Here is a 25,058-nt window from a genome sequence, read left to right as displayed (position 1 = left end):
GTAAAGTCTCTTGACATTTATAGTCATTTAAGGCAAATGCTCTGGAAGAGTACTACATTGGGGATTTGGAGGGTTGGGGTGAAAAGGCAGGAAAACCCTTCCTATAATTCTATTTTGACAAAAGTTATTATTGTATGAAGCCAGATGCATGAATGGTGATAGAATTGCAGCTTCCTTAATATACCTGAAATAATCACAGCAGTTGCTAGGCCTATAGCCAGAAATTAAGAAATGAGGGGAGCTAAGAGGTTGGAATAACCTCACAGAATGGCTAGAATATAAATGTGGGTTGCCTAATATAAGCTTCTTAACTGAAGGATACATTAACAAAAAACAATACAGGCTTATAAAAGTTAAAGCAAAAAGTCTAATGTTTGTCAGTTATCCCAGTTTCACATTTTGTGAGAGATCCAGTCTCTATCATGTTTACTGCATGTGTCTTACATTTACTTCCACTAAACCAGCTAGGTTAGCAACAGAGGTAAACAGATATGAATAACTGTGGAGTCCTTGGGGTTCTCTGAGCTTGGTTGTTATCTTGCAAACGTTTTGTTACCCAGCTAGGTAACATCTTCAGTGCTAGAATGGAGTGGGGTTTGTTCTCTGTTGATATAGTAGCTTGCCCTGCCACTGTTTTGGGGGGGGGGGTTGTTGTTTTTTTTCTTCTGATAGTTCCTTGATTAGGATATTGTTTACTACTTGATTGTTTGTCTGGTGTTAATCTTGATGTTAATCTCTGCTTATCTGGGTGATGATTGCTGGTGAGATGTTCTGGTCTTCTGTTTCCTTTTTACTGTCTCTTTTGAATAGTGTGTAGATGTTTATCTCTATGTGCCTGTTGATGGCTGCCTTGTCTGAATATTTATTTATTTATTTAATCAATTTATATAGCTGTCCATCTCACCACAGGCGACTCTGGGCAGTGTACAACAAAGCTAAAAACAGTAAAATACATTAAAAATATATAAAACAAAATAAAACAGAGAATAAAAGGAAATTAAAAATAAGGGAGCCACCTTACTAATTCCCCCATCCCCTGGAGTTCCCAGGCCTGCTGGCATAACCAAATCTTAAGAGACCTCTGTAAGCTCAACAATGACAAGGCCAGCCTCACCTCAGGGGGGAGAAGATTCCTCAGTGTGGGTGCCACAACAGAAAAGGCCTGTCACCTAGGGCCTGCCAAATGTAGCTCCCTAGGTGACAGAACTCATAACATGCCCTCTCTGCTGGATCTGGGAGGACAGGCAGATGAAATTGGGGAGAGGTGGTCCCTCAGATACCCAACCCCATGCCATGAAGGGCTTTAAAGGTCAATACCAGCACCTTGAATTGGACCCGGAAACAAACTGGTAACCAGTGCAGCTCATGAAACAGGTGTAATGTGTGTTCTACTAGAAACGCACATAACTGCTTGCACCACTGCATTTTGCACCAGCTGAAGTTTCCGGATACTCTTCAAGGGCAGCCCCATGTAGAGTGCATTGCAGTAATCTAACTGGGAGGTGACCAGGGCATGACTGACTGTGAGTAGGTCCCTCTGATCTAGGAATGGGTGCAACTGGTGCATAATACAAAGTTGTGTGAAGGCCCTCCTTGCCATGACTGCCACCTGCTCTTTGAGCAGGAGTCATGAGTCCAGGAGGACCCCCAGATTGCTCACAGGGTCTGTTTGGGGCAGTGTAACCCCATCCAGTACCAAAGATGGTAAAATCCTAGAAGCAGAGGGGCTCAAAACCCAAAGCCACTCAGTCTTGTCAGGGTTCAGTTGAAGCCTGTTTCCCCATCCAGATCCTCACAGCCTCCAGACACTGAGATAGGATGTCCACAGCATCACTTAAGTCACCACGGGCGGAGACATACAATTGAGTATCATCAGTATACTTCATCCCATGGCTATGGATGAGCTCACCCAGCGGTCTCATGTAGATGTTAAACAGAGCACTGACCCCTGTGGCACCCTACATAGGTCCACCTCCCCAGTCACCACTGACTGGAACCGACCCTGGAGAAAGGAGGCGAACCAGCACAATACTGTGCTGCCCACCTCCAATTCTCTGAGTCGATCCAGAAGGATACCATGGTCGATGGGCTGCTTTCACAAGCCAGGAGAGGTATAGATCTAAAGAGCAAGTGACTGAGCTCACAGTCCTAAGGATCCTGTCTACTTCATCAGGCCCAACAAGGTCAAACTATTCCCAGATAACCAGGCAAGACTCTACCCTAGGCATCTCCCACAGACCTGCAGCAAAGCCACCGTCCAACTGCAAATGAATCCGAGCGATTCTATCCAACAGATGCTGAGCAAATTCCTCCACACAACCCTGCAAAAGGTTGCCCAGGCCCCCTGTACCCAAGAGGATCCATATCACCCGAAACAGGGCTGTGGGGTGGCAATCTGTGGATGCAATAAGGGCGGAGGAGTGCTGTTGCTTCGCCACCTTACCACCATTTGGTAGGCCTTAATAGCGGCTCTAACCCGTGTTCAGTCAAGTTCGTCCTTAGATGAGCACCAGTGATGCTCTAAATATCTCTTCTCTTGTTTTATCTCCCTCAGCTCCTCCATAAACTGTGGGGAGTGACAGGATCCATGGGAGGGGAGAGGTCACATAGGCAAGATCTGATCCAAAGCCTCAGTCACTCTTTTATTCCAGGCAGCAATCAAGGCTTCAGATAGACCATGCAGCAGACCAGCAGGAACAGCCCCCAGCTCCCTCTGGAACCCCCCCGGGTCCATCAGTTGCCGGGGGTGGACCAATCTAATGGGTCCAGCCTCCCTGCAGTGGATGGTAGCACCAAAGAATCTCATGGTGATCAGGGCATGATCTGACCATGACAAGGGGAACACCAACAACTCCCCCAATTGCAGATCATATAGCCACTGCTCTGACAGGAACACCAGATCTGGTGTATGACCACTATCTTGTGTCAGGCTCTGGATGACCTGGGATAGGCCCATGGCCGTCATGGTAGCCATGAACTCCTGAGCCACCTCAGATCCCACTCCCAGGGAAGGCAGATTAAAATCCCCCAAGACCATAAGTCTGGGGAACTCTACTGCCAACCTGGATATGGAATCAAGGAGCTCAGGCAGGGAGGTTGCCATGCACCAGGGAGGCTGGTACAATAGCAACAGTCCCAACTGATCCCTAGAGCCCAACTTAATGAACAGAGTCTCACATCCAGTGACCTGTGGGGCAGTGCCCCTGAAAGCCGTAAGCAATTCTCAGATGACAATCACCACACCACCACCCCTGCCCCAGGTTCTTGGCTGGTGCCACACTTGAAACCCAGCTGGTCACATCTCCGAGAGGGACAACCCCCCCCTTCCGGGCCCAGCCAGGTTTCGGTAATATGTGCCAAGTCAGCCCTCTCATCCATGATCAAATTGCAGATGAGGGAGACCAATGTGGCATTTAAGAGCAACAGCCAGAAGCCAGAGCCTCTGACAGTCTGCTGACCAGGTATAGGGGTTGAGACTAAAAAGCTGGAATTTGGAACAGGTATAAAATATCAGTCCCGCGTTCCCCGGGCATTGAGAATATAAAGCTTCCAGGAATTCCCTTGCATTTTTGGATTTAACTTGGTTTAAGATGCTGACAGTTTCCCAGTTGAAACCATGGTTAAGTCTGTCCATGTGTTGTGACATTAAGGAGTTTTCATCTGTCTTCTGACTGCTAGTTGGTGTTCATGGATGTGCTCTGCTAGTGTTCTGCCTGTCTGTCCTACATAGTGTACATTGTTACAGTTCTTACACTGTATGTTGTAGATGACTCCTGTTTTTTCTTCTTGGGCTACTAGGTCTTTTGGTTTACTTAAGAGGTTTTGGAGGGCTTTAGTTGGTTTGTGTGCTGTGGAGATGCCATGTGGTTGTAATAGTCTCTTGGTTGTTTCTGAGACATTTCTGATGTATAACAGTATTATCCTTTTCATAGCTTGTGTTGGTTGTATTGTAGTAGGTTGAGTGCTCAGGCGTTTTTTGATAAAGTTGCATGGAAATCTATTTTGTTGGAAGATGTTGTCTAGGTGGTCTGTTTCCTTTTTCTGCTGTTCTGGGTTGCTGCAGTGTGTTTGCGCTTATTTGAATAATGTTCTTACACAGTTCCTCTTGTGGGAAGTTGGGTTGTTACTTTGATAATGGACTACTTGGTTAGTGTGGGTTGTTTTCCAATAGGCTCGTGTTTCTGATTTGCCGTCATTTCCTCTGCTAATGTGGATATCCAGGAAGGTTAGGGTGCTGTTGTTTTCTTCCTCTCTAGTGAATTTTATTCCTTTGAAGATGTTGTTGACAGTTTCATGTATTTTGCCTAGTTGTTCCTTTTTTATTGTAACAAAGGTGTCATCTACATACCGGATCCATACTTTTGGTTGTATGCATGGAAGTGCTATAGTTTCTAGACGCTGCAGTTATAATCTCTGCTATGAGTCCTGAGAGTGGTGATCCCATGGGTGTACCTCTGATTTGTTGGTATATTTGTCTATCATATTAAAAATAGGTAGTGAGGCAGAGGTTGATGAGGTCCATGATTTTGGGTATTCTCTTCTATAGATATGAATAAGTCAATAATAATCACAGAATCCCATGTCTTTATTAGTTTTCACTACTGTCATCTATAAAGTACTTGTTTTGTACAGAGTATTCTAAAATTAGGAATCAATAGTTTCTTCATGCTTTTTATTCCTTCATTGATTTATCATTATTGTGTATTTATCATTTTTAAAATGTCTAATCTTCTAAATGCAGTCTTATTCAGAAGAAAGTTCTGCTTGCTAATACAGTAAAGCATTACTCCTAAATAAATATTCATAGAATTGAAGTCTCCCCAAACATTTATTATAAGGATGTCAGGATATCTCTGATCATCTGATAGAACCTTGGTTATGAATTATGCAACTAATGATTGCATAATTGCATTATATAATGCAACTAATGATTGATATGGAGACCACCAGAGCATTTGTGCTTTGCTAAAGCATTTGCTAAAGCATTTGCTAAAGCATTTGTGCTTTAACATGACTAGTAGATTCAAGCAGTCTCTCAAACTGTGATTAATTAAAAGATATTTTCAGGGCATTGCTTCAGTATATTCCTATGCTTTGGACCTGAAATAAAACTCTTAAAGCTAAACATAAAAATCTATAAAATCCCTTTTGGATTTTTATTTCTAAAAGACTCATACTGCAGTTGGCAGAATTCCTTCTGGTTTAATTACCTCATACCACAGAAATCTGACTAAATCCATCAGTGAGTTTAACTTTTCTTCCTCAGGGGATAATATATCATAATTAGAACAGACACCAGTTTTAGAACTTATACCCTACCACGTATTTCATGGCAAGAAACAGCTCATCTCTGAATAAGCTGACCCAGGCATGCTTAAAAAGATAGTGAAAATGTGTTAAAATGCAGAAGCAGCTGAGATAGCTCAAAGGGATAACATTAGGACAAAACTGCCTTCTCTGTAAAACATGCATATGCTTCTAGCCCAGGAGTGACCAAGAAAAGTGGTTTGCCATTGCCTCCTTCCAATTTTTTTTTTCAACTTCCCAGTAATCTTCCACCCAAAACAATCCAGATCCAACTCTGCTTAGCTTCTCAGCTCAGATGCTGCCATCTGCAGAAACAATCAAGAAACTAGATCAAAATACTTCACAAGCAAAAACAGTGTGTACTATGTAAGAGATAGTGTGTCCTTGAGTACTCATAGTCCAGGTCCATCCAGGTCGATTCACTTGTTTGATTGTTTATTTGGTTATTAGATTTATATTCCACCTTTCATTCAGGAGCTAAAGGCAATGTACATAGTTCTCTTTCCTCCAATTTCCCCCCACAGCTATAACCTGATGAGGTTTGGAGAACTTTCCGGTTGATTTTTTTTTTTTAGATTTTTTTTATCCAGCCTTTATTATTTTTATAAATAACTCAAGGCGGCAAACATACCTAATACTCCTTCCTCCTCCTATTTTCCCCACCACAACAACCCTGTGGGGCGAGTTGTGCTGAGAGAGAGTGACTGGCCCAAGGTACCCCAGCCAGCTTTCATGCCTAAGGCAGGCCTAGAACTCATAGTCTCCTGGTTTCTAGCCTGGTGCCTTAACCACTAGGCACAATAAATCTCTCTAAGTGGCTGTTTGAGCATTTGAAAATGAAGATAATTCACTCTTACAAAGTAGGAGTTGTGTTTCTTGTTTTTGTAGCTACTGACATTTTTACTGCAGTACCAAGACTTTAAAAAGACCCCAGCAGGGACACGAGATTCTGCTTTATGATTATAAACTTGAACGTTTTCTCTTTACTTGTAAACATGACATCATTGTTTCTTAAAAACAGCTTTATGTAGCCATTTGAGGCAGCAATAATACAATAATACTATGGAATGATATTAGGAAGTAAGTACATGAGGGAGATGAAATGAAACATTACTATGGAAGATTCTTTTCATATTCACTTATTTGAATGATTAATCCTGACCCTTTCTCCTACATTGCTTTTTATGAGCTGGAGTCTCAAGTCTCAAGTTTCAAGAATGACCTAGGGAATCCAGGAAAGCTCTTATTTTATCTTTCATAAAACTGTTCCACAGAACTCAGCACAGGTGCTGATGGAAGTATTATTCTGCCAGTAGAAGAGATTTTCCGACTTCACAATGTATGCAACATTCCCACAGATTCCGCTTGGACTGTTTCTTTCTTTTCTATCCTACCTATACTGCAAACTATGCTCCACACTATTTAATGTGATAATAAGAAAGACTCTAACTTTTCAATAGATTTGAATGCAGGACTCTTTGGAGCAAAAGCTATCAACTTTGCTTGTAAGATTAAAGGGGAAGAAAAAGCTAAAAGTGAAAGTAATAGAAATAAAGGCAGAACAGCTCTTTAGGCATGACATCCCATCTAGAAGAAACTTCAGACTGAACTGAAAGAAGGCAATGGCAAATCATTTTTGTATTGTTGCCAGGAAAATTACATGGATACGCAGCAAGAAAACTGGATGCATGAGAGCCCCAGGGTGGAAGGTATTGCCCTTTGCATTGTGGGTGGGAGTGGGGAGTAAGTAACATCAAACTTCAGGAGGTCATCATAAAATGATGCATGTAAATTACAGAATGTATAGCGTTTGCTTATGGTGTCATAATGCTTATGACATCATTGTGGCTTCCACCTAGGGTTACCAGACACGTCCTCCTTATTGTCCTCATGTCCTCTGTCTGGAAGGCATAGCCTTAAAATCAAATATTGTCTGGCTTTTTGAGTGTCTTGTTTTTGTTTCGGACTGTCTTCACAACAGTAGTCATTCAAACTTTTGTGTACTGTGATCTTGTAAATTATCTGCTTCTTTTTTTCCCTCATCCATTGACACTCAACAGCCTAGATTTGCCTTATTTATTTCCTGATTTCAGCAATTGATTTCAATCCAGCCCCTTCAAATCTATGATCACTGGACTATGTAGATCACATGACTCATTATATATTTCTATGGTGAAGTTTGAAAAGCATGTGGTCAACGATTTTGTATTATCGCTAGCGAACAGTATATTCTTGAAAATGAAAATATGTTGGAAAAATATTGCGACTGAAAAACCAGTCTTTCTGATGCTGGAAAAAGTAATCTGAGTAAGATGGGCAGTGACTAAATTTGAAATATATATATATAAATAAAAAAAATGTCATATACATGTAGGCCTAAGTACATTTTTTTGCAGTTTTTCACTGTAATTTTTGTTACAGATGCCAAGAAAATTACACAGTTAATATGTCCTCCTTTCCCCACATTTGTCCTCCTTTCCAACTGTTTGCGTCCTCCTTTGCCTGTTCAGATATTTAGTAACCTTCCTTCCTTCCACCAGATGCCTATGTCGGAAGGTTGTACTCTAGAGGTGTGTTTTTACCATATGCTTTTTTTTAAATATAATTTTTAATTTTACATAAGATTAAAAAACTACAGGAACATAACAGGAAAAAGAAAAAAGGAAGAAATATAAAAAAAGAAAAGAAAAATTGAAAGATAACAAGAGAAAAAGAAAGATATCTAAAGAAGTGACTTCTGATCTACTTTCCAGCAGTTACAAACATAGTAATTACCATTTCCACCCTCCCAAATTGCATATCATGGTTACCTTTTTCCCATAAACAAACCTTTTTAATCAATAAATCCTGAAATCACCAATTCAGTTTATCCATTTTCAGCGAAAAGTCCATGAGAGTTTCTTATAAAAGTAATTGTTGTTCCCTCCTTAATCAAAAAAGTCAATTTAGCCATTTCTGCAAACTCTGCCATCTTCACAATCCATTCTTTCATTATGGATATTTCTGTATTCTTCCATCTTTGTGCATAATAGCCTCACTGCAGTTACCATATATAAAACCAATCATCCATGAGCTTTTTCTAGTTGACTTTCCATAAATCCTAATAAGAAAAAAACTGATTTCATCTGAATATTAATTTTTAAAACCCTCTGCATCACCTTATACAGTATATTTGTGTCCAATATCTTTCCACTTTTTCACAAGTCTACCATGCATGATAAAATGTCCGTTCATGTTTTTCACATTTCCAACAGTAATTAGAAGTATCTTTATACATCCTAGACAATTTCTCTGGTGTCATATACCAATGATACATCATTTTATAAAATTCTATTTTAAATTGTAAAAGACAATGTGAATTTCAAAATTTTTAACCACATTGTCTCCCATTGATCCATTTGAATGCTATAGCCAAACTTCTTGGCCCATTTTACAATACATTCTTTATCTTGGTGTTCTTCCATTTCAAATCTCAGCAAATGTTTATACATTTTAGCAATCACATGTTCATCATTTGTATGTAATTCATTTTCAAATTCTGTTTTATCATATTCTATTCCTGGTGCTTTTTTATCTATATTAAATCTTCCTTAATTGTGCATATGAAAACCATTGGACATTAAATCCCTCTGCAGTCAGTTGTTCTCTTGATTTCATCTTAAGCTTCCCATTTTCCTGTACTAGCAAATCTTTATATAATATCCATTGTTTCTTTGCCCTTTGTTTCTTTTCTGTAAAATGCTTCTTGGGCTGAGGCCCACAGAAGTATTTTCAGGCATAGCCTGGGTTTTTATTTATTCCATTGTTTTTACCATATTCTTAAATCCTGGGCTATCAAGGGCAAAACAGAATGCTCTTTCCCGAATAACTGATAAACTCCTGGCAGCAGGGATATCTTCAGAAGGGCCTTTCCCACTGGTCTGAGTAACCAGGCAAAGTCATAGTGAGAGAAATGATCTCGCAGATAATCAGTATCTAAACCATTTAGGAAGAACATCAGCACCTTAAGTTGTGCCTAGTAGGCAATTAGTAGCCAGTGCAGATCAAAGGGGGAAAAAGCAGCAGCAGTATAAAGCAATGAGTAATGCTGGTTGGAAAAGCAATCTATGCATTGTTTTATTATCTTCCTTCACATCCTCCTCTTCTCTGAAGATAGAAGTAAGCCACCACCTCATACTTACCCACCCCATCTCTGTGAGAGTGGAAACAGAACAAGGTGTTCCACTGGCTGTCAAATTATGCAGCCAGGTTAATATACAATAATTTTCCCTTATCTGACATTCTCCAGATATATTGTTTGGCAAAGCATGCTTGAGAAGAGAAGCTACAGTTCCCTATGGTACTGCTTGAGAAATATTGTGTACACGTTCATGGTTTGCTAAAAAATGGCTTGCTCAGTTCTATTTAGGACTCCTGTAGAGTCTAAAATCCAGTCCAATTCTGGATTCCAAGAAGAACAGAAAATATAAAGCATCTGGAATAACTTGAGATGTGAAGGAAAGGCTGAACAAACTAAGTTCATTTCATTTGGTAAAAATTGTTCTTAAACAGTGAGGTCATAAGCATTCCTTGCTATATTTCTCACAATTCAAAGCTTTTTGTACTGGCATTCCAAAATACTGTAGCTGGCCTACAGGTTTTTCTTTTCAGGGAGTTGTTATCTTTTCCTATACACTCATCAAACCTGTGGATGCAGAAAATTCAGGAGATGCAGCACTATTTAGCACAGGTGGATTCTCCTTCAGATGGCATAACAATAGCTCACCTAATATACTGCAAGAACTGCAGTCTGAGAGTGCTGAACTGTATCTCTCAACAGGTCCAGCATGATCAACAGTGAGGGATAGGGATATCAACATCTGGGGGCCACTGATTCCCCATTCCCACTGTAGCAACATGATGGTTTCTCCTTAACCTCCCAAACTTGCATTAATACCAGGGGTGCCTCTGAGTAGGTCAGTTGTTCTTCCTTCTCCTTCCTTCCTTCCTTCCTTCCTTCCTTCCTTCCTTCCTTCCTTCCTTCCTTCCTTCCTTCCTTCCTTCCGTTAGCTAGCTAGCTAGCTAGCTAGCTAGCTAGTTAGTTAGTTAGTTAGTTAGTTAGTTAGTTAGTTATTGCCATGCTGTGGCTCTAAGCAACAGATTTCTGAAAAAAGTTCATTGGTCTAATCAGTTTTCAGCTGCCTTTGTATTACAGAACCTTCATTACTGTACAGTAATTGCTTCAGTTAAAGGCTTCTGAAATTTATGTTCATCTGTTTTTGCTTATAGCCACTCTGTGGTCATATTCTCATATGCATGTTTTACCCACAGAAAGGGAGATGATCTGGACTCTGGCATGAAAATTTGAAATAGAATGAGAATACAGATGGTTTGGCTGTCATGCATGCGTGTTTTAACCACAAGAATGAAGTCAACGTGGCATGAATCAGATTAAAATATGAAAATACAGATGGCTTTATATAATTTAAAAAAATATTGTGAGAATGGAGATGCTCTATCATAAAAATACTTGAAGAATGCAGATGTGGGCAAAAATACATATTTATTGTTCGTGTAAGTGTAACATTTGTCAAAAGCATAATGTTTTCCAAAATGACTGCCAAAATATTATTACTGTATTTCAGAGGTAATAAAATCAATAACCCTGAACCCAAATTTCACCTCTCTTTCTCTCCAAATTTTGAGAAGTCTCGCTTATTTCTTGTCCTACTTAACAGAGAAAAAATAGACAAAATACTTAAAAAGGAATAACCAGTAGATTTCTCATACTATGAATCCAGTTTTCATGATATATGTAAAATCCAGTAGTACAAATGTGTGTCCACAAATTCCTCTCCTCTTTAGCTTAAGAAAGCCACATGAATTTTCTACATTTATTTCTTCATCCATCACTTTCTTTAGAAGAACCACTGTAGTAAATAGGTTTTTAAAAATAATTACTCTGGAGGATTGGGGTGGATTTGGAGTAGCGAAAAAGCTAACAAGCAGCTATGACAGATCATCTCCAAATTCCAACTCAACCCCGCATAACCATATTTTTATTAACAATTGTATTAGATTCAATGGGGAACAAAACCAATGTTCAGCTGAACAAAATTTATATATATATCAGAGTTATGTCATATAGCTCTGTAGCCAGTCTTGCAATTATAAAAAACCCTTCCTAACCATGCTCATATGTGCTACAGAAACACCTGCAAATTGAGTTTTTTGCATAGCCAGCTGTATGATAGAAGCTGGGTGTACCAAAACCAAGTGACAGATTAGAGAGCAGATATAATGCAAAGGACAAAACTAAAGGTTATCCTCTTATGTCAGTGTTGTCCAAACTTGGCCACTTTAAGATGAGTGGACTTCAATTCCCAGAATTCCCCAGCCAGCCATGCTGGCTGAGGTATTCTGGGAGTTGAAGTCCACTCATCTTAAAGTGGCCAAGTTTGGACAACACTGTCTTATGTGAACTACTGCCATGCATTTTACATAGGGCGGCTTTTGAAGACCACTCAGAAGCTACGTTGGTCAAGAATGCAGCAGTGCAGGTTTGTTGGATGAACCCTAGTTATCTGTTGCTTTTGGGTGCAGTTTAAGGTGCTGGTCATTGTCTATAAGGCCCTTAATGGATCAGGGCAGGATATCTATGATACCACCCCTTTCCAATTGTTTCTGCCTATCCTATGAGATCTGCAGGATTGGCGTGCTCCAGATCCTGTCAATAAAGCAATGCCCTCTCATGACACCTCAGAGATGGACCTTCTCTGTCACTGCCTCTTCCCACTAGAGCAGCATTGCCCCAAAGTCTGTACATCCCCAACCTATTATCTTTCAGGAAAGCTCTAACAACCCAGCTTTTCTAGCAAGCCTACATGAAATGTATGGTATTTTAATTCTTTTTGTATTTCTTGACATGATATATACACACACATACATACATACACACACACACACATACATGCACACATACACACACACATATACATACATACACATACATACATACATATTTTATTATTCTGATTGGTCTCACTTTGCTGGGTTTTATGATGTGTTTCTACATTTTTCAAAAAATGGTTGCATGGAGTTGCTTTGCAATTAGGTGTCTTATAAATTGAATAAATAAAATAAATGAAGTGTGGTTCCACTTACTACCCATGTATAAAGAAGATTGTTAAAATAGGGCTAAGATCCCACTTTTTAAAAAAGCATTAATATGTGATTTCAGAGCAGTAAAACTTCCTCAAGTACATACTTTTATTTCTTTTTTATTGATGCAATCTCTGATCACTGCCATTATTTGATTTTCCTGTACCTTTTATAAATATTTCATCTACATAATTTTATTTCTTTTCTCTTACGACACTGATAGCTCTATTCCTAGGTTTCACTGTTAATTCCAGTCTAAATTTTTCACTGCCTCTCATTTCTAAAGAAGGGCCCAATTTCCAGCTCAGCTGCACCTCAGGAAGAAATGCAAGAACAACCCTGCAGGATTAATTCCTGATCCATCAGGTGATTGGTCTCACACACTGGTGTGAACTCTCACTTTATCTCATGGAGCTGTACTTCCCACTGAAGTATGGCACAATTAATATGGCACAATTTCCACAATTTCCCTGGGCCTCATTGAAACTAATGAACTAGAAGTCAAAGCCTGTGGCACCTAACCAACTGTTTAGAGCAGCATTTGTATTCAACAACAAACACGTTGTAGCCAGGGTGAGGATGGGATTGAGGTGTTAGCTGGATGCTGATTTTTGTTCTTTTCCACTAGTCAACAGGAAAGAAATCTTACAGAAAACTGTACGGCAAGGATAGTCATGATGAGAATGCTATCAGGGCACACAAAAAATGTTTCTGAGGGGTTTGGGGAAATTGAGTGGATCTGGGAAATGCCTAGAGTTTTCAGCTTAAATACGTGGACAGCTTACAGTAACTGTATAAACTCTACATTTAAACCAGCCTTTAACAACCTGTTGCTGTCACGTGTTGTTACTATAACTCCCTGACATTCCAATCATCTTTCTGGAATTGAAGTTCCAACTCATCTGGAGGGCTTGGTTTAAATCTTATGGAACTTCCATCACACCAGGATTTTTATTCCTGGATCACAATCTGAAGCCAGTCTCTCATTATCTTTGCTTCTTTGGCCTCAAAATGCTGACAAGATAGAGAGAGCATCAAAAGCTAATCAGGGCACCTCCAGTTGGTTAACAGGAGAGGCAGAGAAGGTAATTCAATCAGTGCCATAATCTAAGCTTCCATTGGAATAACAAGAACCCCACGTTCCCATTCCATATAGGAATTTCTATCTATCTATCATCTACCTCATTTTTTTAGGTGAGTTTAAAAAATTCTGAATGCTTTAAGGGGAGCTTCCTAGTTTCAGAGCCACCATTCCCCCTGCATTCAAAAACCTGCGGTGGTGAAATTGCAGTGTGTCAGCAGTTATTCTCTAATCACTGTAGCCATGGGTGATTACATGTTGCTCAGTGGATGGAGTAAGGGAGGAAAAGATAAATTCTAAAAATACCTTCAAACTGGCTTTTTGTATACCGAATCCAAGAAATGGAAAGTAGAGTAAGGCAGGAGTTCCAGCCAATGGAAAACAGACTACCTGGTAGAAGTCTGAGAGCCAAGCCCTTCAAAGGGGAAAGACAGTTTTGCTTTCAATACATGATGAGTCAGAAATAAATTCACCCAGCTTTCAAAAGTAGCTGACAACTTGTGACAAGTCTAAAACTAATTCTATATTAGGGTAAAGTCATAATGTAGAAGTGCCCTTAGAAAAATTATATGGAGCTTGTATATAATTGATATTACCATAAGGTTCATATATTTTGTTTGTGTTAATCTTTTGATACTTTGCGTGGATCCACTGCTACTGATGAGAAAATGTATCATTATCAAGGTCCAATGAGATCTATTTCCAAGGTTAATCATAATGATAAATCTACATACATGGATATGGAAGCAAGGGTCCTAAGTTTCTAAGGTAAATCTTGGTTTACCTCATCAAGAAATTTTTCTATCTGTGAAAATAATTGTAATGGGAATTCACAGATTCTAAGCACATAGTTCTTGAAATAATGTAACAAATACTTCAGTCTACATCCCATTTAAGCTACCAGCATTTCACAGAGAATTGCATTAATCCTCAACCACTAGATCAGGATTGCTTGTCTGGCTCTTCTGAAAGGCTTTCTGAAATTCAGCATGAAGCATAAAATCAAGTCCTTTGGCTTCTCTTTCAAGCACAAGGAAAGTATAAGCACTAATCTTTCTTGGCCAGCGAAATGAAAACTGCTCTCACATCTGTTTTCTGACCATCTTCCTGCATGCTGGATTTGAATGAAGCTTTTAGTTTATTCAGTGACCATCACCTGGGCTGGGCTGGGCTGGGCTGGGCTGGACTTTACTGTCAAACCTTCATTTGTTTATTCAGATATTGGGTGAACCTCAGCATGATTTGTTTGTAACCAGCTTGCCTTATATTTTGAATCTGTGATCTTATAAGTTTCTGCATTGAATCTGCATACCTGTGCCTAACAGTTTCTGTTTATGGAGGCTCCCAAATGAGGCTTTTATTGTGGAGCTGCCCTCCTTACACTTACAGTTTAGGGAGGTCTAAACAATAAATGTCACCTTCCATTATTAAATCACCCACATTTTCTTTCCATATAAAAAAAAACCTTAAAGAGGAAATGACAGAGTAGTTGCTCATACATACATACATACATACATACATACATACATACATACATACTGTGATATATTTTGACTTTGAGTTTCCATTGCAAAGCTCATAACTCATTTGAGTTATCCATCTCAAAGCACCCTAAGACCTCCAGTCTTCCTATTTAAAAATAGTGTATTCTTTGTTGAGTTGGCTCAGTTTCCATCAGCATTCCATGAATATGGGAAGCTTGTAGTCCTTTTGGAAGAGTTTTTTCTGCTTTCTTTTGATTTACTAAATTATATCATACCGAGCATTTCCAGGGAGGGTGTACATAGAAGCCATTATCTTAGTTTTGGGCAGGCCTCAAGGTTCTTGTGAAACTTATAGATACTTGGCCATTTCAGTTTGCTATTATTTACTTCAGTTCAGCAGAGGTATGAAGTTGGAATAAGTTTCAGAATAGTTGAGAAGAAGAAAGGAGGAAAGTTAGAGGGGCTCCACATTTTTTCTATCTTGTTCCTTCCTGTATTTATTTTTTATTACTTTACAGATTTTAAACTTACTTTCAGTGTAGAAAAATCACTTTATCACAAATTGTTCTGTAGATAATGACTGAGGAAGAGATGCATGTGAATGAAAGGAAAGAAACATTGCAAAAAAATTATATAGCTATTATCCTCCCACCAAAAATGGATATTTTGTGGATAAGAGCTATACTTACTGGGACTATACATGCTTCAAAAATGATTCAGAAAAGTTCTTTGGAATGTGTGGGAGTGAAATACTTTTATAAAGCAGACGCATATTTTCCAGGTATCTGTATGTGCCTGAAAAAAGACCTAACTACTTGAATAAAAGATGCGGCTGCTTTAATGAGTCATAGGATGCTTAGTCCAAATATTTACTCACTCACTTCTCGGAAGGTGATAGTACAGAAGGCATTAAAATATTTAAATATTTTGGTTATCCACTATCTCAGAGGATAAATGACAATATATTATATTAATGTGAGTATTAGTATAGTCCATTCACAGAAGACATTTTTATTCGTCCTTAAACTATTAGCTACAACTCGATTAGACTTATTTAAAAGTATGGAAACAGTAGATTTGGTACAATTCAGTCAGTTACAATGAAGCAAAAACTTACAATTATTTATAAAAAAGAACTAGTAGTAAAAATTAATTAAAAAATAACCCTTTCTCTCTTGGCTCAATAAGATGTAGAAAAGTAAAGCTAAATAAACCATGGTCCCTACTCTGATGAAAAAATAAAACATTTTTCATTTAGCGATGCAACAGAAGGTGAACATACAAAATAAATTTGGTATCCTTTAATCTCTTTTGAAAACTAATGAAATGGCAAACATACTTTATACTAAAACTATTTTGGTGATTTCAGTTAACATCACTGAACAAAAAATTGTTAGGACTTCCTCACTGAGTTTGCTATATTTGAGAGCTATATTTCTTGATAAACTAAAAATCCAGTACATTGAACAGATCACCTGAAATGAAATATTAAAAAAAATAAAGATAGAAAAAGAGTATGTGTCTTTCTTAAATACAAACTAGTAAGATTTGAAAAAAAAAAATCAGTTTTCCTAAAGAGTAGTTTTCAGAATTTTTTCCTACTACCCACGGTTTACATTCATTTCAGGAAAAACACTTATATGTAAAACAAAATTGTGAAATGAAACCATGTTGTGGTTATAAAATAAACACTGAGAAAACTAGCACAATTTTTTTCCACACAATGGAGGCATTTTTATTTTATTTTATTATTTTATTTGTCTTCCCCACAAATCTCCCACAACTTTCCACTATGTATTCCTTCTTTCCCTGAGACAGGGAAGTGACCTGCTTCAGACAGTAGTCTGCCAGTGGTGCAGATGAAAGCAAGACTTAATGCAGAAAAAATGTTTAAAGCATTAGCCCTACTCAGCATGATACGGGAAATGTGCTCAGCGGGAGGGGGCTTATAGGAGCAGTCTACCATAGATTTACGTCTCTCATAGATAGCCTAAATGAGCTATGCTCTTTACTTCAGATTTTTGTCTAGAATAGATTTGGAATATTCTAGAATCTTTTCACAATCAATATTAGAAAATTTGTCCTTCGCTCTAAGAGATGTGGTGAAGTCTTCTCAGTAAATTTTGGGGGTTCCAAAGAATGGCTAATGAATAGCTATTTTGGATATAGTATAAAGTTTACTAACTGCATCATCAAATAGAAGTTCAGATTTTCTGTTATAGAGGCTATCTCAAAACTCTTTTTACCTTGGATGTTCTAACAAAGTCATATCTGCCAGTTACTGTCCAACCTATTCAGGGCCGTTGGTTTGCTTAATGAAAGAAATAATTTCAGTGCAAGGCACTTTAAAGATTCTGTTGGTGCTGGACAGGCATCCGTGAATAAGCTGCTGAGAGTCATGAGAATAGGCAACGTTCAACATACTGTATAAGTGACTGTATATAAATAAATAAGTGCATTCAGACACATTAGTACCTGGACAAGACAAGAATGAAATAGTGAACCCAGTGAAAGAAATCACTGCTTAACTTATTGTTGGCTTTGGGATCATGGATAAGAATTTATTTATTCAAATGCTGAGGTTATAGCTAAATAAAGGAAAGCCTTTTTCTCACAGGACCAGACAAATTTGCTTATCAACAAGTAGCCACACACCCTAAGAATATAGAGAACTTCTCATTTGTGATTCATAAATAGGTTTGCAAGATAACAGGAACTAATTTAAAATATTTTAATTATGCTTTTCTTCTTTAAAAACGCTCAAGGCAAACACTCAAGACCTGTTTGCAGTGAAAAAAGACCATAGGAATTTGAATTTTTTTCAAGGACTACTATACTAGGGTCAAACCCATCAATCCAGCAAGTAACCTTCTTTTATATCTTTTATTCCCTTACCTTAATTTTAGCTAATTTAATTTTGTGTAAATTAAAATTTATTTGGAGGGTATTAAAATGGTTGTTTATTGAACAAGGAGGTGCTGATCTCCATAAAAGATACCAGATTTCCTTTCTCAATAACCAGTTCTTCACCCAGACAGTAATTACAATTAAACATCTGGATGCTGAACAGAAGCCAGGGTTGTCCTTGGGGGGTGAAGGGGTCAACAATGTCCAAATGTCAGGCCCAGCTGCCCATTAAAAGGGCAGGGCTTCAGTCACCCTCACATTTTGACATTGTCTGACCCTTCTGCAGATGCCCTGACAGAAACAGCTTCTGAAAATAATTTTTTCTTCTAACACGGGATTAGAGAACCTGTGGCTCCCAATCTCCTTGTAACCATGCTTGCAAGATTGCATGTACTACTTATGAGCGGATTGCCTATAGGCATAGACTTTGTATGAACAAGTATAATGAAATATGGGACTCATTTATACAAACTACAATAGGTTAAAAATGATAGTCATATTTTATACATATAAATGTATAAAAATATATATGCATTTGGATAATATTTGCATTACAAACCAATTCAGCATATGGTCACCCATGTATGTTGTACCCTTGATTGCATGGGTCAGGTCCATGGCTACCATGTTGGCCATGAATTCCCAAGCTCCAGAAAAGGAAGGTTGAAGTCCCCCAGGACCATAAGCTTGGGGGACCCCATCACCAAGCTGGCAACAGAGTACAGGAGTTCAGGCGGGGAAATTGCTATGCAATTAGAATATGCCAGCAGACTCCTTTTGATTTTATGCTATCATAGACTAACATGGTTCTCCATCTACAATATATTTAATTTGGTGGTCATACACCAATCACCGCCCTCTAGTGGTGCTATCCAGCAAGATAGCAGCCTGCATGTAAGAACAAAGGTTTAGCTCCCAGCAAGGCTGCCTAAATTAGCTCATTTTATAGTAACCTTGGATATGCTTGGGGAGAATATAGCTCAATGGGAATATAGTTACAGTGGGGGGACATCCTGTCACTGCTGCTATTCTGAGGCATTTTAAGTGGCTTCCCACAGCTGAACCCAAATTCCAAGCCCCAATCTCGTAACTTTCATTTACTTTTTTTAATGCAGATGAAGTTTTACTAGCTGTGTAACAAATGAAAATATTATAGTACCCAAAGCCAGAAAAGCCAAAAAGGCTCTTGACTGCAACCAAGAGATTCATCGTCATATGACTGCAAGTTCAGCAATATTGCCAATGGGAAGTTGTCATGTTTTTTTGCCACAGGTTCCTCAGAAATAGAAAAAAGAAAAAGAAATATTTCTCAATTGTAAATAAAATGCACACTTTTTTAAAACCAAGCACTGTCTAAAATACAAGCATTCTTTTCTGCCAAGACTTCATTAGAGCTACATGAACAGAGCACTACTAGTTAAGTGCTTACTAAATTTACTGGGTGGTCTCCATCTTACCTCTTTGAGAAGAAAGCCTTGGTGCACCTGAAGGTTGGTCCAGAGACAGACATTTGGGGTACCTTTCACATATATGACTAAGTTATTGTCCATTAATTTCCATGTTGAGTTGAGAGTGTTTCAAGTAGGTTAACAAAAGTTTTCAACATTGTTTTTTTCTCAGAAATGTGCCTCTTAGTAATAATTAAATTATTATAATATATTTGCACATTGGAATTAGGACCTTTTGAGTTCAATTTCATTTGTAAACCTTGAAATTTGAAAGCTTCATCTTTAGGTAAACCAGAACCCAACTCTGCTTATAAAATGGCAATCATACTCCATTACAGAATGATTTTAAGGATGACAAAAAACACTTAAGAAAGATTTTTGCTAGAACAGACAGTGAGTCAGACTCCCTTTTGTTTGTGCTTTATAATTACAAAATAGGCGTGTATAAATATTCTGTGCCTTGGTTAACTCATGATGTATACAGAAATGGGCCTATGCCACACATTCAACTGCATTCTTTTGTCATAATGCTAAAGTGTGCTAGAAACATTTCAAACAGCTGTCTTCAAGAATAGATATGATCCAATGTGGTTCATGGTTCCTATCCTTTTAGGCCTAGCATTTTAAAAACTTGATTCTACTTCTTATTGTACTTTTTGTATTCTTATTTGATACATTTAGTGAGAAAAGCTATCTTTATAAGGGAATTTAAGACTGTTCATGGCACATAGTAATGGTCCAAAGTGGCAAAACCACACTGTTGGAGATTGCTACTACAATGTAACATGGCTCATCTTTCAAAGTGAGGGGATACAATTTTGGTTTGCTGAGGATGGAGCTGGGTTTTCTTTGCAAAAATAAACTGTCTAAAAATTAGAAAGTATATTTCTGTGCAGTAGTCGACATGAGTTGTTTGCATTTAAAATGAAGTCAGACTCAGTTATGACATGAAGTGGGAGGTATAAGATCCACTTGGGAAGAAGCGATACAATACTCCATCACATCCAACAACTCTTCCAGCACTGCTGTATTTCTTTCTACTGCTAGCTTCATATACTCACTCACACCCCAGTAATGTTTCCAGACACGTCACCAATGGCCTTAAGAATAAAAGAGTGAATGTCTGTCAACCCTTCTGGTTAATAACATTAATTATGGGATTTCACAATGTCATAAACATAAGCTTGTTTTAACTGAAACAACTCTTTAAAGAAAAATAAACCTTTCTTCTCAAATTGCAGATTTTTTTTCCTGGAGAAATGTGATTAGGCCATCCAATATGTATGACCTCAGCATGTGCTCAGATACTGTTAAAATAAATTGTTCTCTTTTAAGTAAAACTAAGGCTTATTCATTCGCAAATAAAGATGGAGGATGGGGAGCCATCCCAAAAGATTTGGGGAAGAATTAGCCTGCTATAAGTTCAAACACTAACTTAATTTAAAATTGATTTATTTTGCTAATATGGCAAACTAACTCCCAGGAGAAGATAAAATAAATGGATCGACGCTGATTTCACTTTCACATATTTCTTCAGAAGTAGCAGTTGTGTTTCTAATCTAATGATGAGAAAAATAAACTGTTCAAGGAATACCCTTTTTAAATGGTTTGCATATTTTGTATAAACAGAGATGGGGAACTTGTGGCTCTCCAGATGCAATCTTATCACCTCAGGCCATTAGCATGCTCTTCTGGACTGATGAAACTTGGACATCCAACCATATCTAGAAGACAACAAGATTTCTGCCTTTGCTTGAGATAACAGAACTGCAGGAAGAGATCAAGTTATGTGTTGTTGGCTAAAGCTGCCTACAATGTGTCATCCTTTCTTCTGTTATTTGAGGTAGATTCAATCATAATAGGGAATTGTTTATAGATAAGTAATGTAGGCTTTATTTAAGCCTGGATATAAACAATATGTAATAATAATTTGTCTCTCTCTAAACATGCAAAAGACCCAGCTGTTTCCCATGATTCTGTTTGTTGGGCAGGAGACTTGCTTCAGAGTGAAATACCGTCTATTGTTCTGCTACATTTTATTATGAAGTACTTCTAACCACCGGAGAGGGGAAAAAAATAAGGAAGGAAAAACTTACTGACTCCATTGCTACTGACTGCTGTCTGGGAATAGCTATCAAGGGAAGGGTGATTTTGACCTGCATAGAATGTAAGGTGATTCAGCATAGAAGGAAATTAGAATTGGATGATTGGGAGAGAACCAATAAATAAAGCAAGAAAGTAAAGAAACTGGGAGTCATTCAGAAAGTGAAAGGAAAGATTAAGATGTGTTTCTGGCTACATATGTTGAATGGGGAAATGCTAGAAAGAGCTTGCAGGGAGGTCCGGTCCTGAGTGAATCAGAAGGAGAGGGAGAGGGAGAGGGAGAGGGAGAGGGAGAGGGAGAGGGAGAGGGAGAGAGAGAGAGAGAGAGAGAGAGAGAGAGAGAGAGAGAGAGAGAAAATGATCGGAGTGAGTGTAACCTATGTGGAGGGGTTGTGGGATGAGAAAGAAGATTTGGGTCATGAGCCTGATAGAGAATTGTGAAGTTGGATTGCATTTTGGAACCCAAATTCTTAGATAATTTACTTTTCTTTTAGCTTCACTAGTTTATTTCTGTGCTTAGGTACACCCATTGGCAGAGATTGTATGAATGAGTGTTCTCGTGGCAGTGGTTTTTTATAAATGATCAGTCCTTTCCCGTTGAATAATTCCTGATTCTGTACTTTATGTGAGTAGGTCTCTCAATAGGAGTGTTACTCTGTAGCAATATCTCTTAAGTCATAACAAGGGCAGTTAACAGCAATTAATCTCCTAGCAATGTATTCACTGAGAACTAAGAGGCTCCAATAAGACATGACTGATGGGCAGAAATTACTCATCCTTTTTTCTCCCACTAGACAGAGGAAAGAGTGAGTGAGTCCTATTTCTGTAGCAGGAAGTCACCCTGCTAGGGTTGGTGAGTCAGAAAAGGAGAGATAAAGCTGACTTTGTTGTCATGGCAGTTTGGCTTTTTCTAACAGTCTAATAGAATCAGGAATCTGTTGAAGTGTTAATTGTGAGAACTCCCCTCATACGTTCAATTCACCTTGTTCCACACATATGCTGTAAAAACACCATGGTTATAATCCAATTTCACCAAACCATCAACTTTTGTGAACAAGTGAGGTTCACAAAAAATACTAGGCTGAAATGTAGTTGGCTAATTTGTGATTCAGTATGTCATATAAACCAAGCCACCATATCTCCAAAGATCTCAGAAAATGAACTCCAGGTTAGCACTTGTATTCCAGAATTTTTATTCTCTCAAATATCCTGGCCCTATGCCATGAAAGACTTTGCATTTGACAACCAGGACCTTGAATTGCATCCAGAAGCCTATCACTAACCAGTATAACTCATGTAGGAGTGGCGTTACATGGGCATACCAAGATGTGCCCATAACTAGCCATATTTCTGCATTCTGGACCAGATGTAACTTCTGAATAGTCTTCAAGAGCAGCCTTATCTACAGCACAATGCAGGAATTCAAACAAGAAGTCACCAAGGCATGAGTAACCTTGAACAGGGACCCCTAATACAAAAATGGGCACAACTGGCACACAAGGTGAATTTGGGCAAAAGTCTCTTAGACACAGCTACCATCTGCTCTTCAAATAGGAGCCATGGGTCCAGGAGGGTCCCCTGATTATGCACCAGTTCCGATCAGAGAAGTGCACCCCATCCAGAACTAAAGATGAAAATCTCCAAGATCTTGCAGCCCCCAAACTTCAGCCACTCCGTCTTACCTATTCCTCCCCATCCAAACCTCCCACAGCTTCCAGATATAATCCTGAATTTCAGTGATCTTTTGTAAACAGTAAATTTAGATTTCCCTCCCTTGTTAAAGGCTTTGGTTTGGATGGGAAAAGTATCAGAGCTGTGCAATGAAAAGTCCTGTACAAGGAAATAATCCTTGTGGGGAAGTGGGGAAATGATGGAAAAATGCATTTGGAAAGTGATGCCACTAATGATAAATGATTAGAGTATAAAGCCAATGGAAAGAACTAATACATATGTTCAGAATTAGAGCCAACTTCCAACAAGTTCTTTTCAGTTAAGCTTACAGAAAGAAATGTACATAAGCTAGATTCTTTGAGGGGGACTTGGTGACCACATAGTTACATAATATGGACAAATAGAAAGTGAAAATGGCAAATGACATTTGGAATTACAGTCTTACAAAGAACATGAAATTCTGCAATTATAAACATTATTAACAGCTGTAACTCTTAGAGACAAAACTATGGGGATGAAATCTATCAAACACAGTTTTATTAAATTAACATTAAGCACAGATCCCTGAGTTAACAGTGCCTATAAAGTTACTGTTGTTCTGATTCTTCCAGACAGCTTAGCTTATTTGTTTGTTTTTTCTGGCATTTTTACAAGGAGGATGTGCTATTCATTTATGTGCAGTTTGTCTTAATCTAGACTTTCACTGATCCTACAAATATTCACAACACTGTGCAAAGTCAAATTCTTTTTTAAATTGCCTGAAATAGCTGGGGGGGGGGGGAATCACCTTTGCTTAAACTTTGAAAAGCCTAGCACGCTTGTGGTACAGCTGCATTAAATATCTTGCATGCTAGCTTCAACCTTCTCTGACATATCTTGATCTTACTTCTTCATACTGTAAATCCAGAAGGCAGAAGAGCAAGCTATCTTAGAGATTCTGCATCCATGCACTTAAAAATATGTAATGGTGAGGAAAGGGAAATATTAATTTTGCTTGTGATTAGCATTTATACAGCCATGAATTCCACTAGGGTAAAACATCCATGTCCAGAATAATTCATGATGACATCTTTTTACATCTTGTATGTGCCCATATCTATATCTCCATGTTCAAACAGTTTTCATAAGAACTACTAGACTTTGCAAGGATTAAATTTAGTGTACTGTTTTTCAAAAGGACTTGGACAACAGTCTTACTGGGATTTCACAAAGTTCTGGATAGATTGCCTAAATAAGCACATTTGAGGTAAGGAAGAGTTTGGCACCAGTGAATTATTTACAGCTTTCTAAAGAACATTTCTTTTCATCCTTTGCCAGAGCCCAGAGTGCAACAAATACACACTGCTACCATTAAAAGCAACTTGACAAACATACAATAGACTCTAGGTGATGTTTACAGTCTTAAGGAACAAGCGAACATAATGGCATCTACGCATAAGCAGAAAAGCAGACGGAAGGCAAAACTCCTTCCTGGAGATTTGGTCTTGTCCCAATAATTTCTGAAGTGTTGTAGTAGGTTAACCTAGATTTAATTAATCAGAAGGTTATGGCCAATGACACATTACATGCAAATGCATGTAAATTAGCCTCAGTAGCCACTTTTTGTAAAGGAGTATTATTTTGAAAGGGATGATTTAGGGTATAGAGTTATAGGAAAAGATGCAGTGAAGATACCTAATCCTTCAGGTAATAGGGTTGTATTTTTTAAATTGCAGTTAAATGTGAACTTATTCTAATTCTGCATTTTCAAATATATCATTCCCCCTTTAAAATTCACAGTTCTTTGAATATTGCAATGCAGTTTTCCAATTGAAAAGGAAAAGTCTATTAGACAAGGTACTGAAATTTGCAGAAGATTGATGGGTTTTAACCCTTGCAAATCATGAAGAGCCACTAGGCTGCATTTTAGCTTCATGT

General features: G+C 38.3%; 1 protein-coding gene across 1 annotated transcript in view; it reads right to left on the bottom strand.

Annotated features, from left to right (window-relative positions):
- CD200R1 (CD200 receptor 1) overlaps positions 1-25,058 on the bottom strand; it is a 56,895-nt gene that overhangs the window by 15,284 nt on the left and 16,553 nt on the right. The gene's annotated exons all lie outside the window — the stretch shown is intronic.

This window comes from Python bivittatus, unplaced genomic scaffold, assembly GCF_059951505.1.
Source record: "Python bivittatus isolate LINGU-HERP-01145 unplaced genomic scaffold, Pbiv_v1 ctg000340_np1212, whole genome shotgun sequence".
In the NCBI taxonomy this organism is placed as follows: Eukaryota; Metazoa; Chordata; class Lepidosauria; order Squamata; family Pythonidae; genus Python; species Python bivittatus.
The sequence above is the reverse complement of the archived record's forward strand: the minus strand, read 5'-3'. Positions and strand labels throughout refer to the sequence as shown.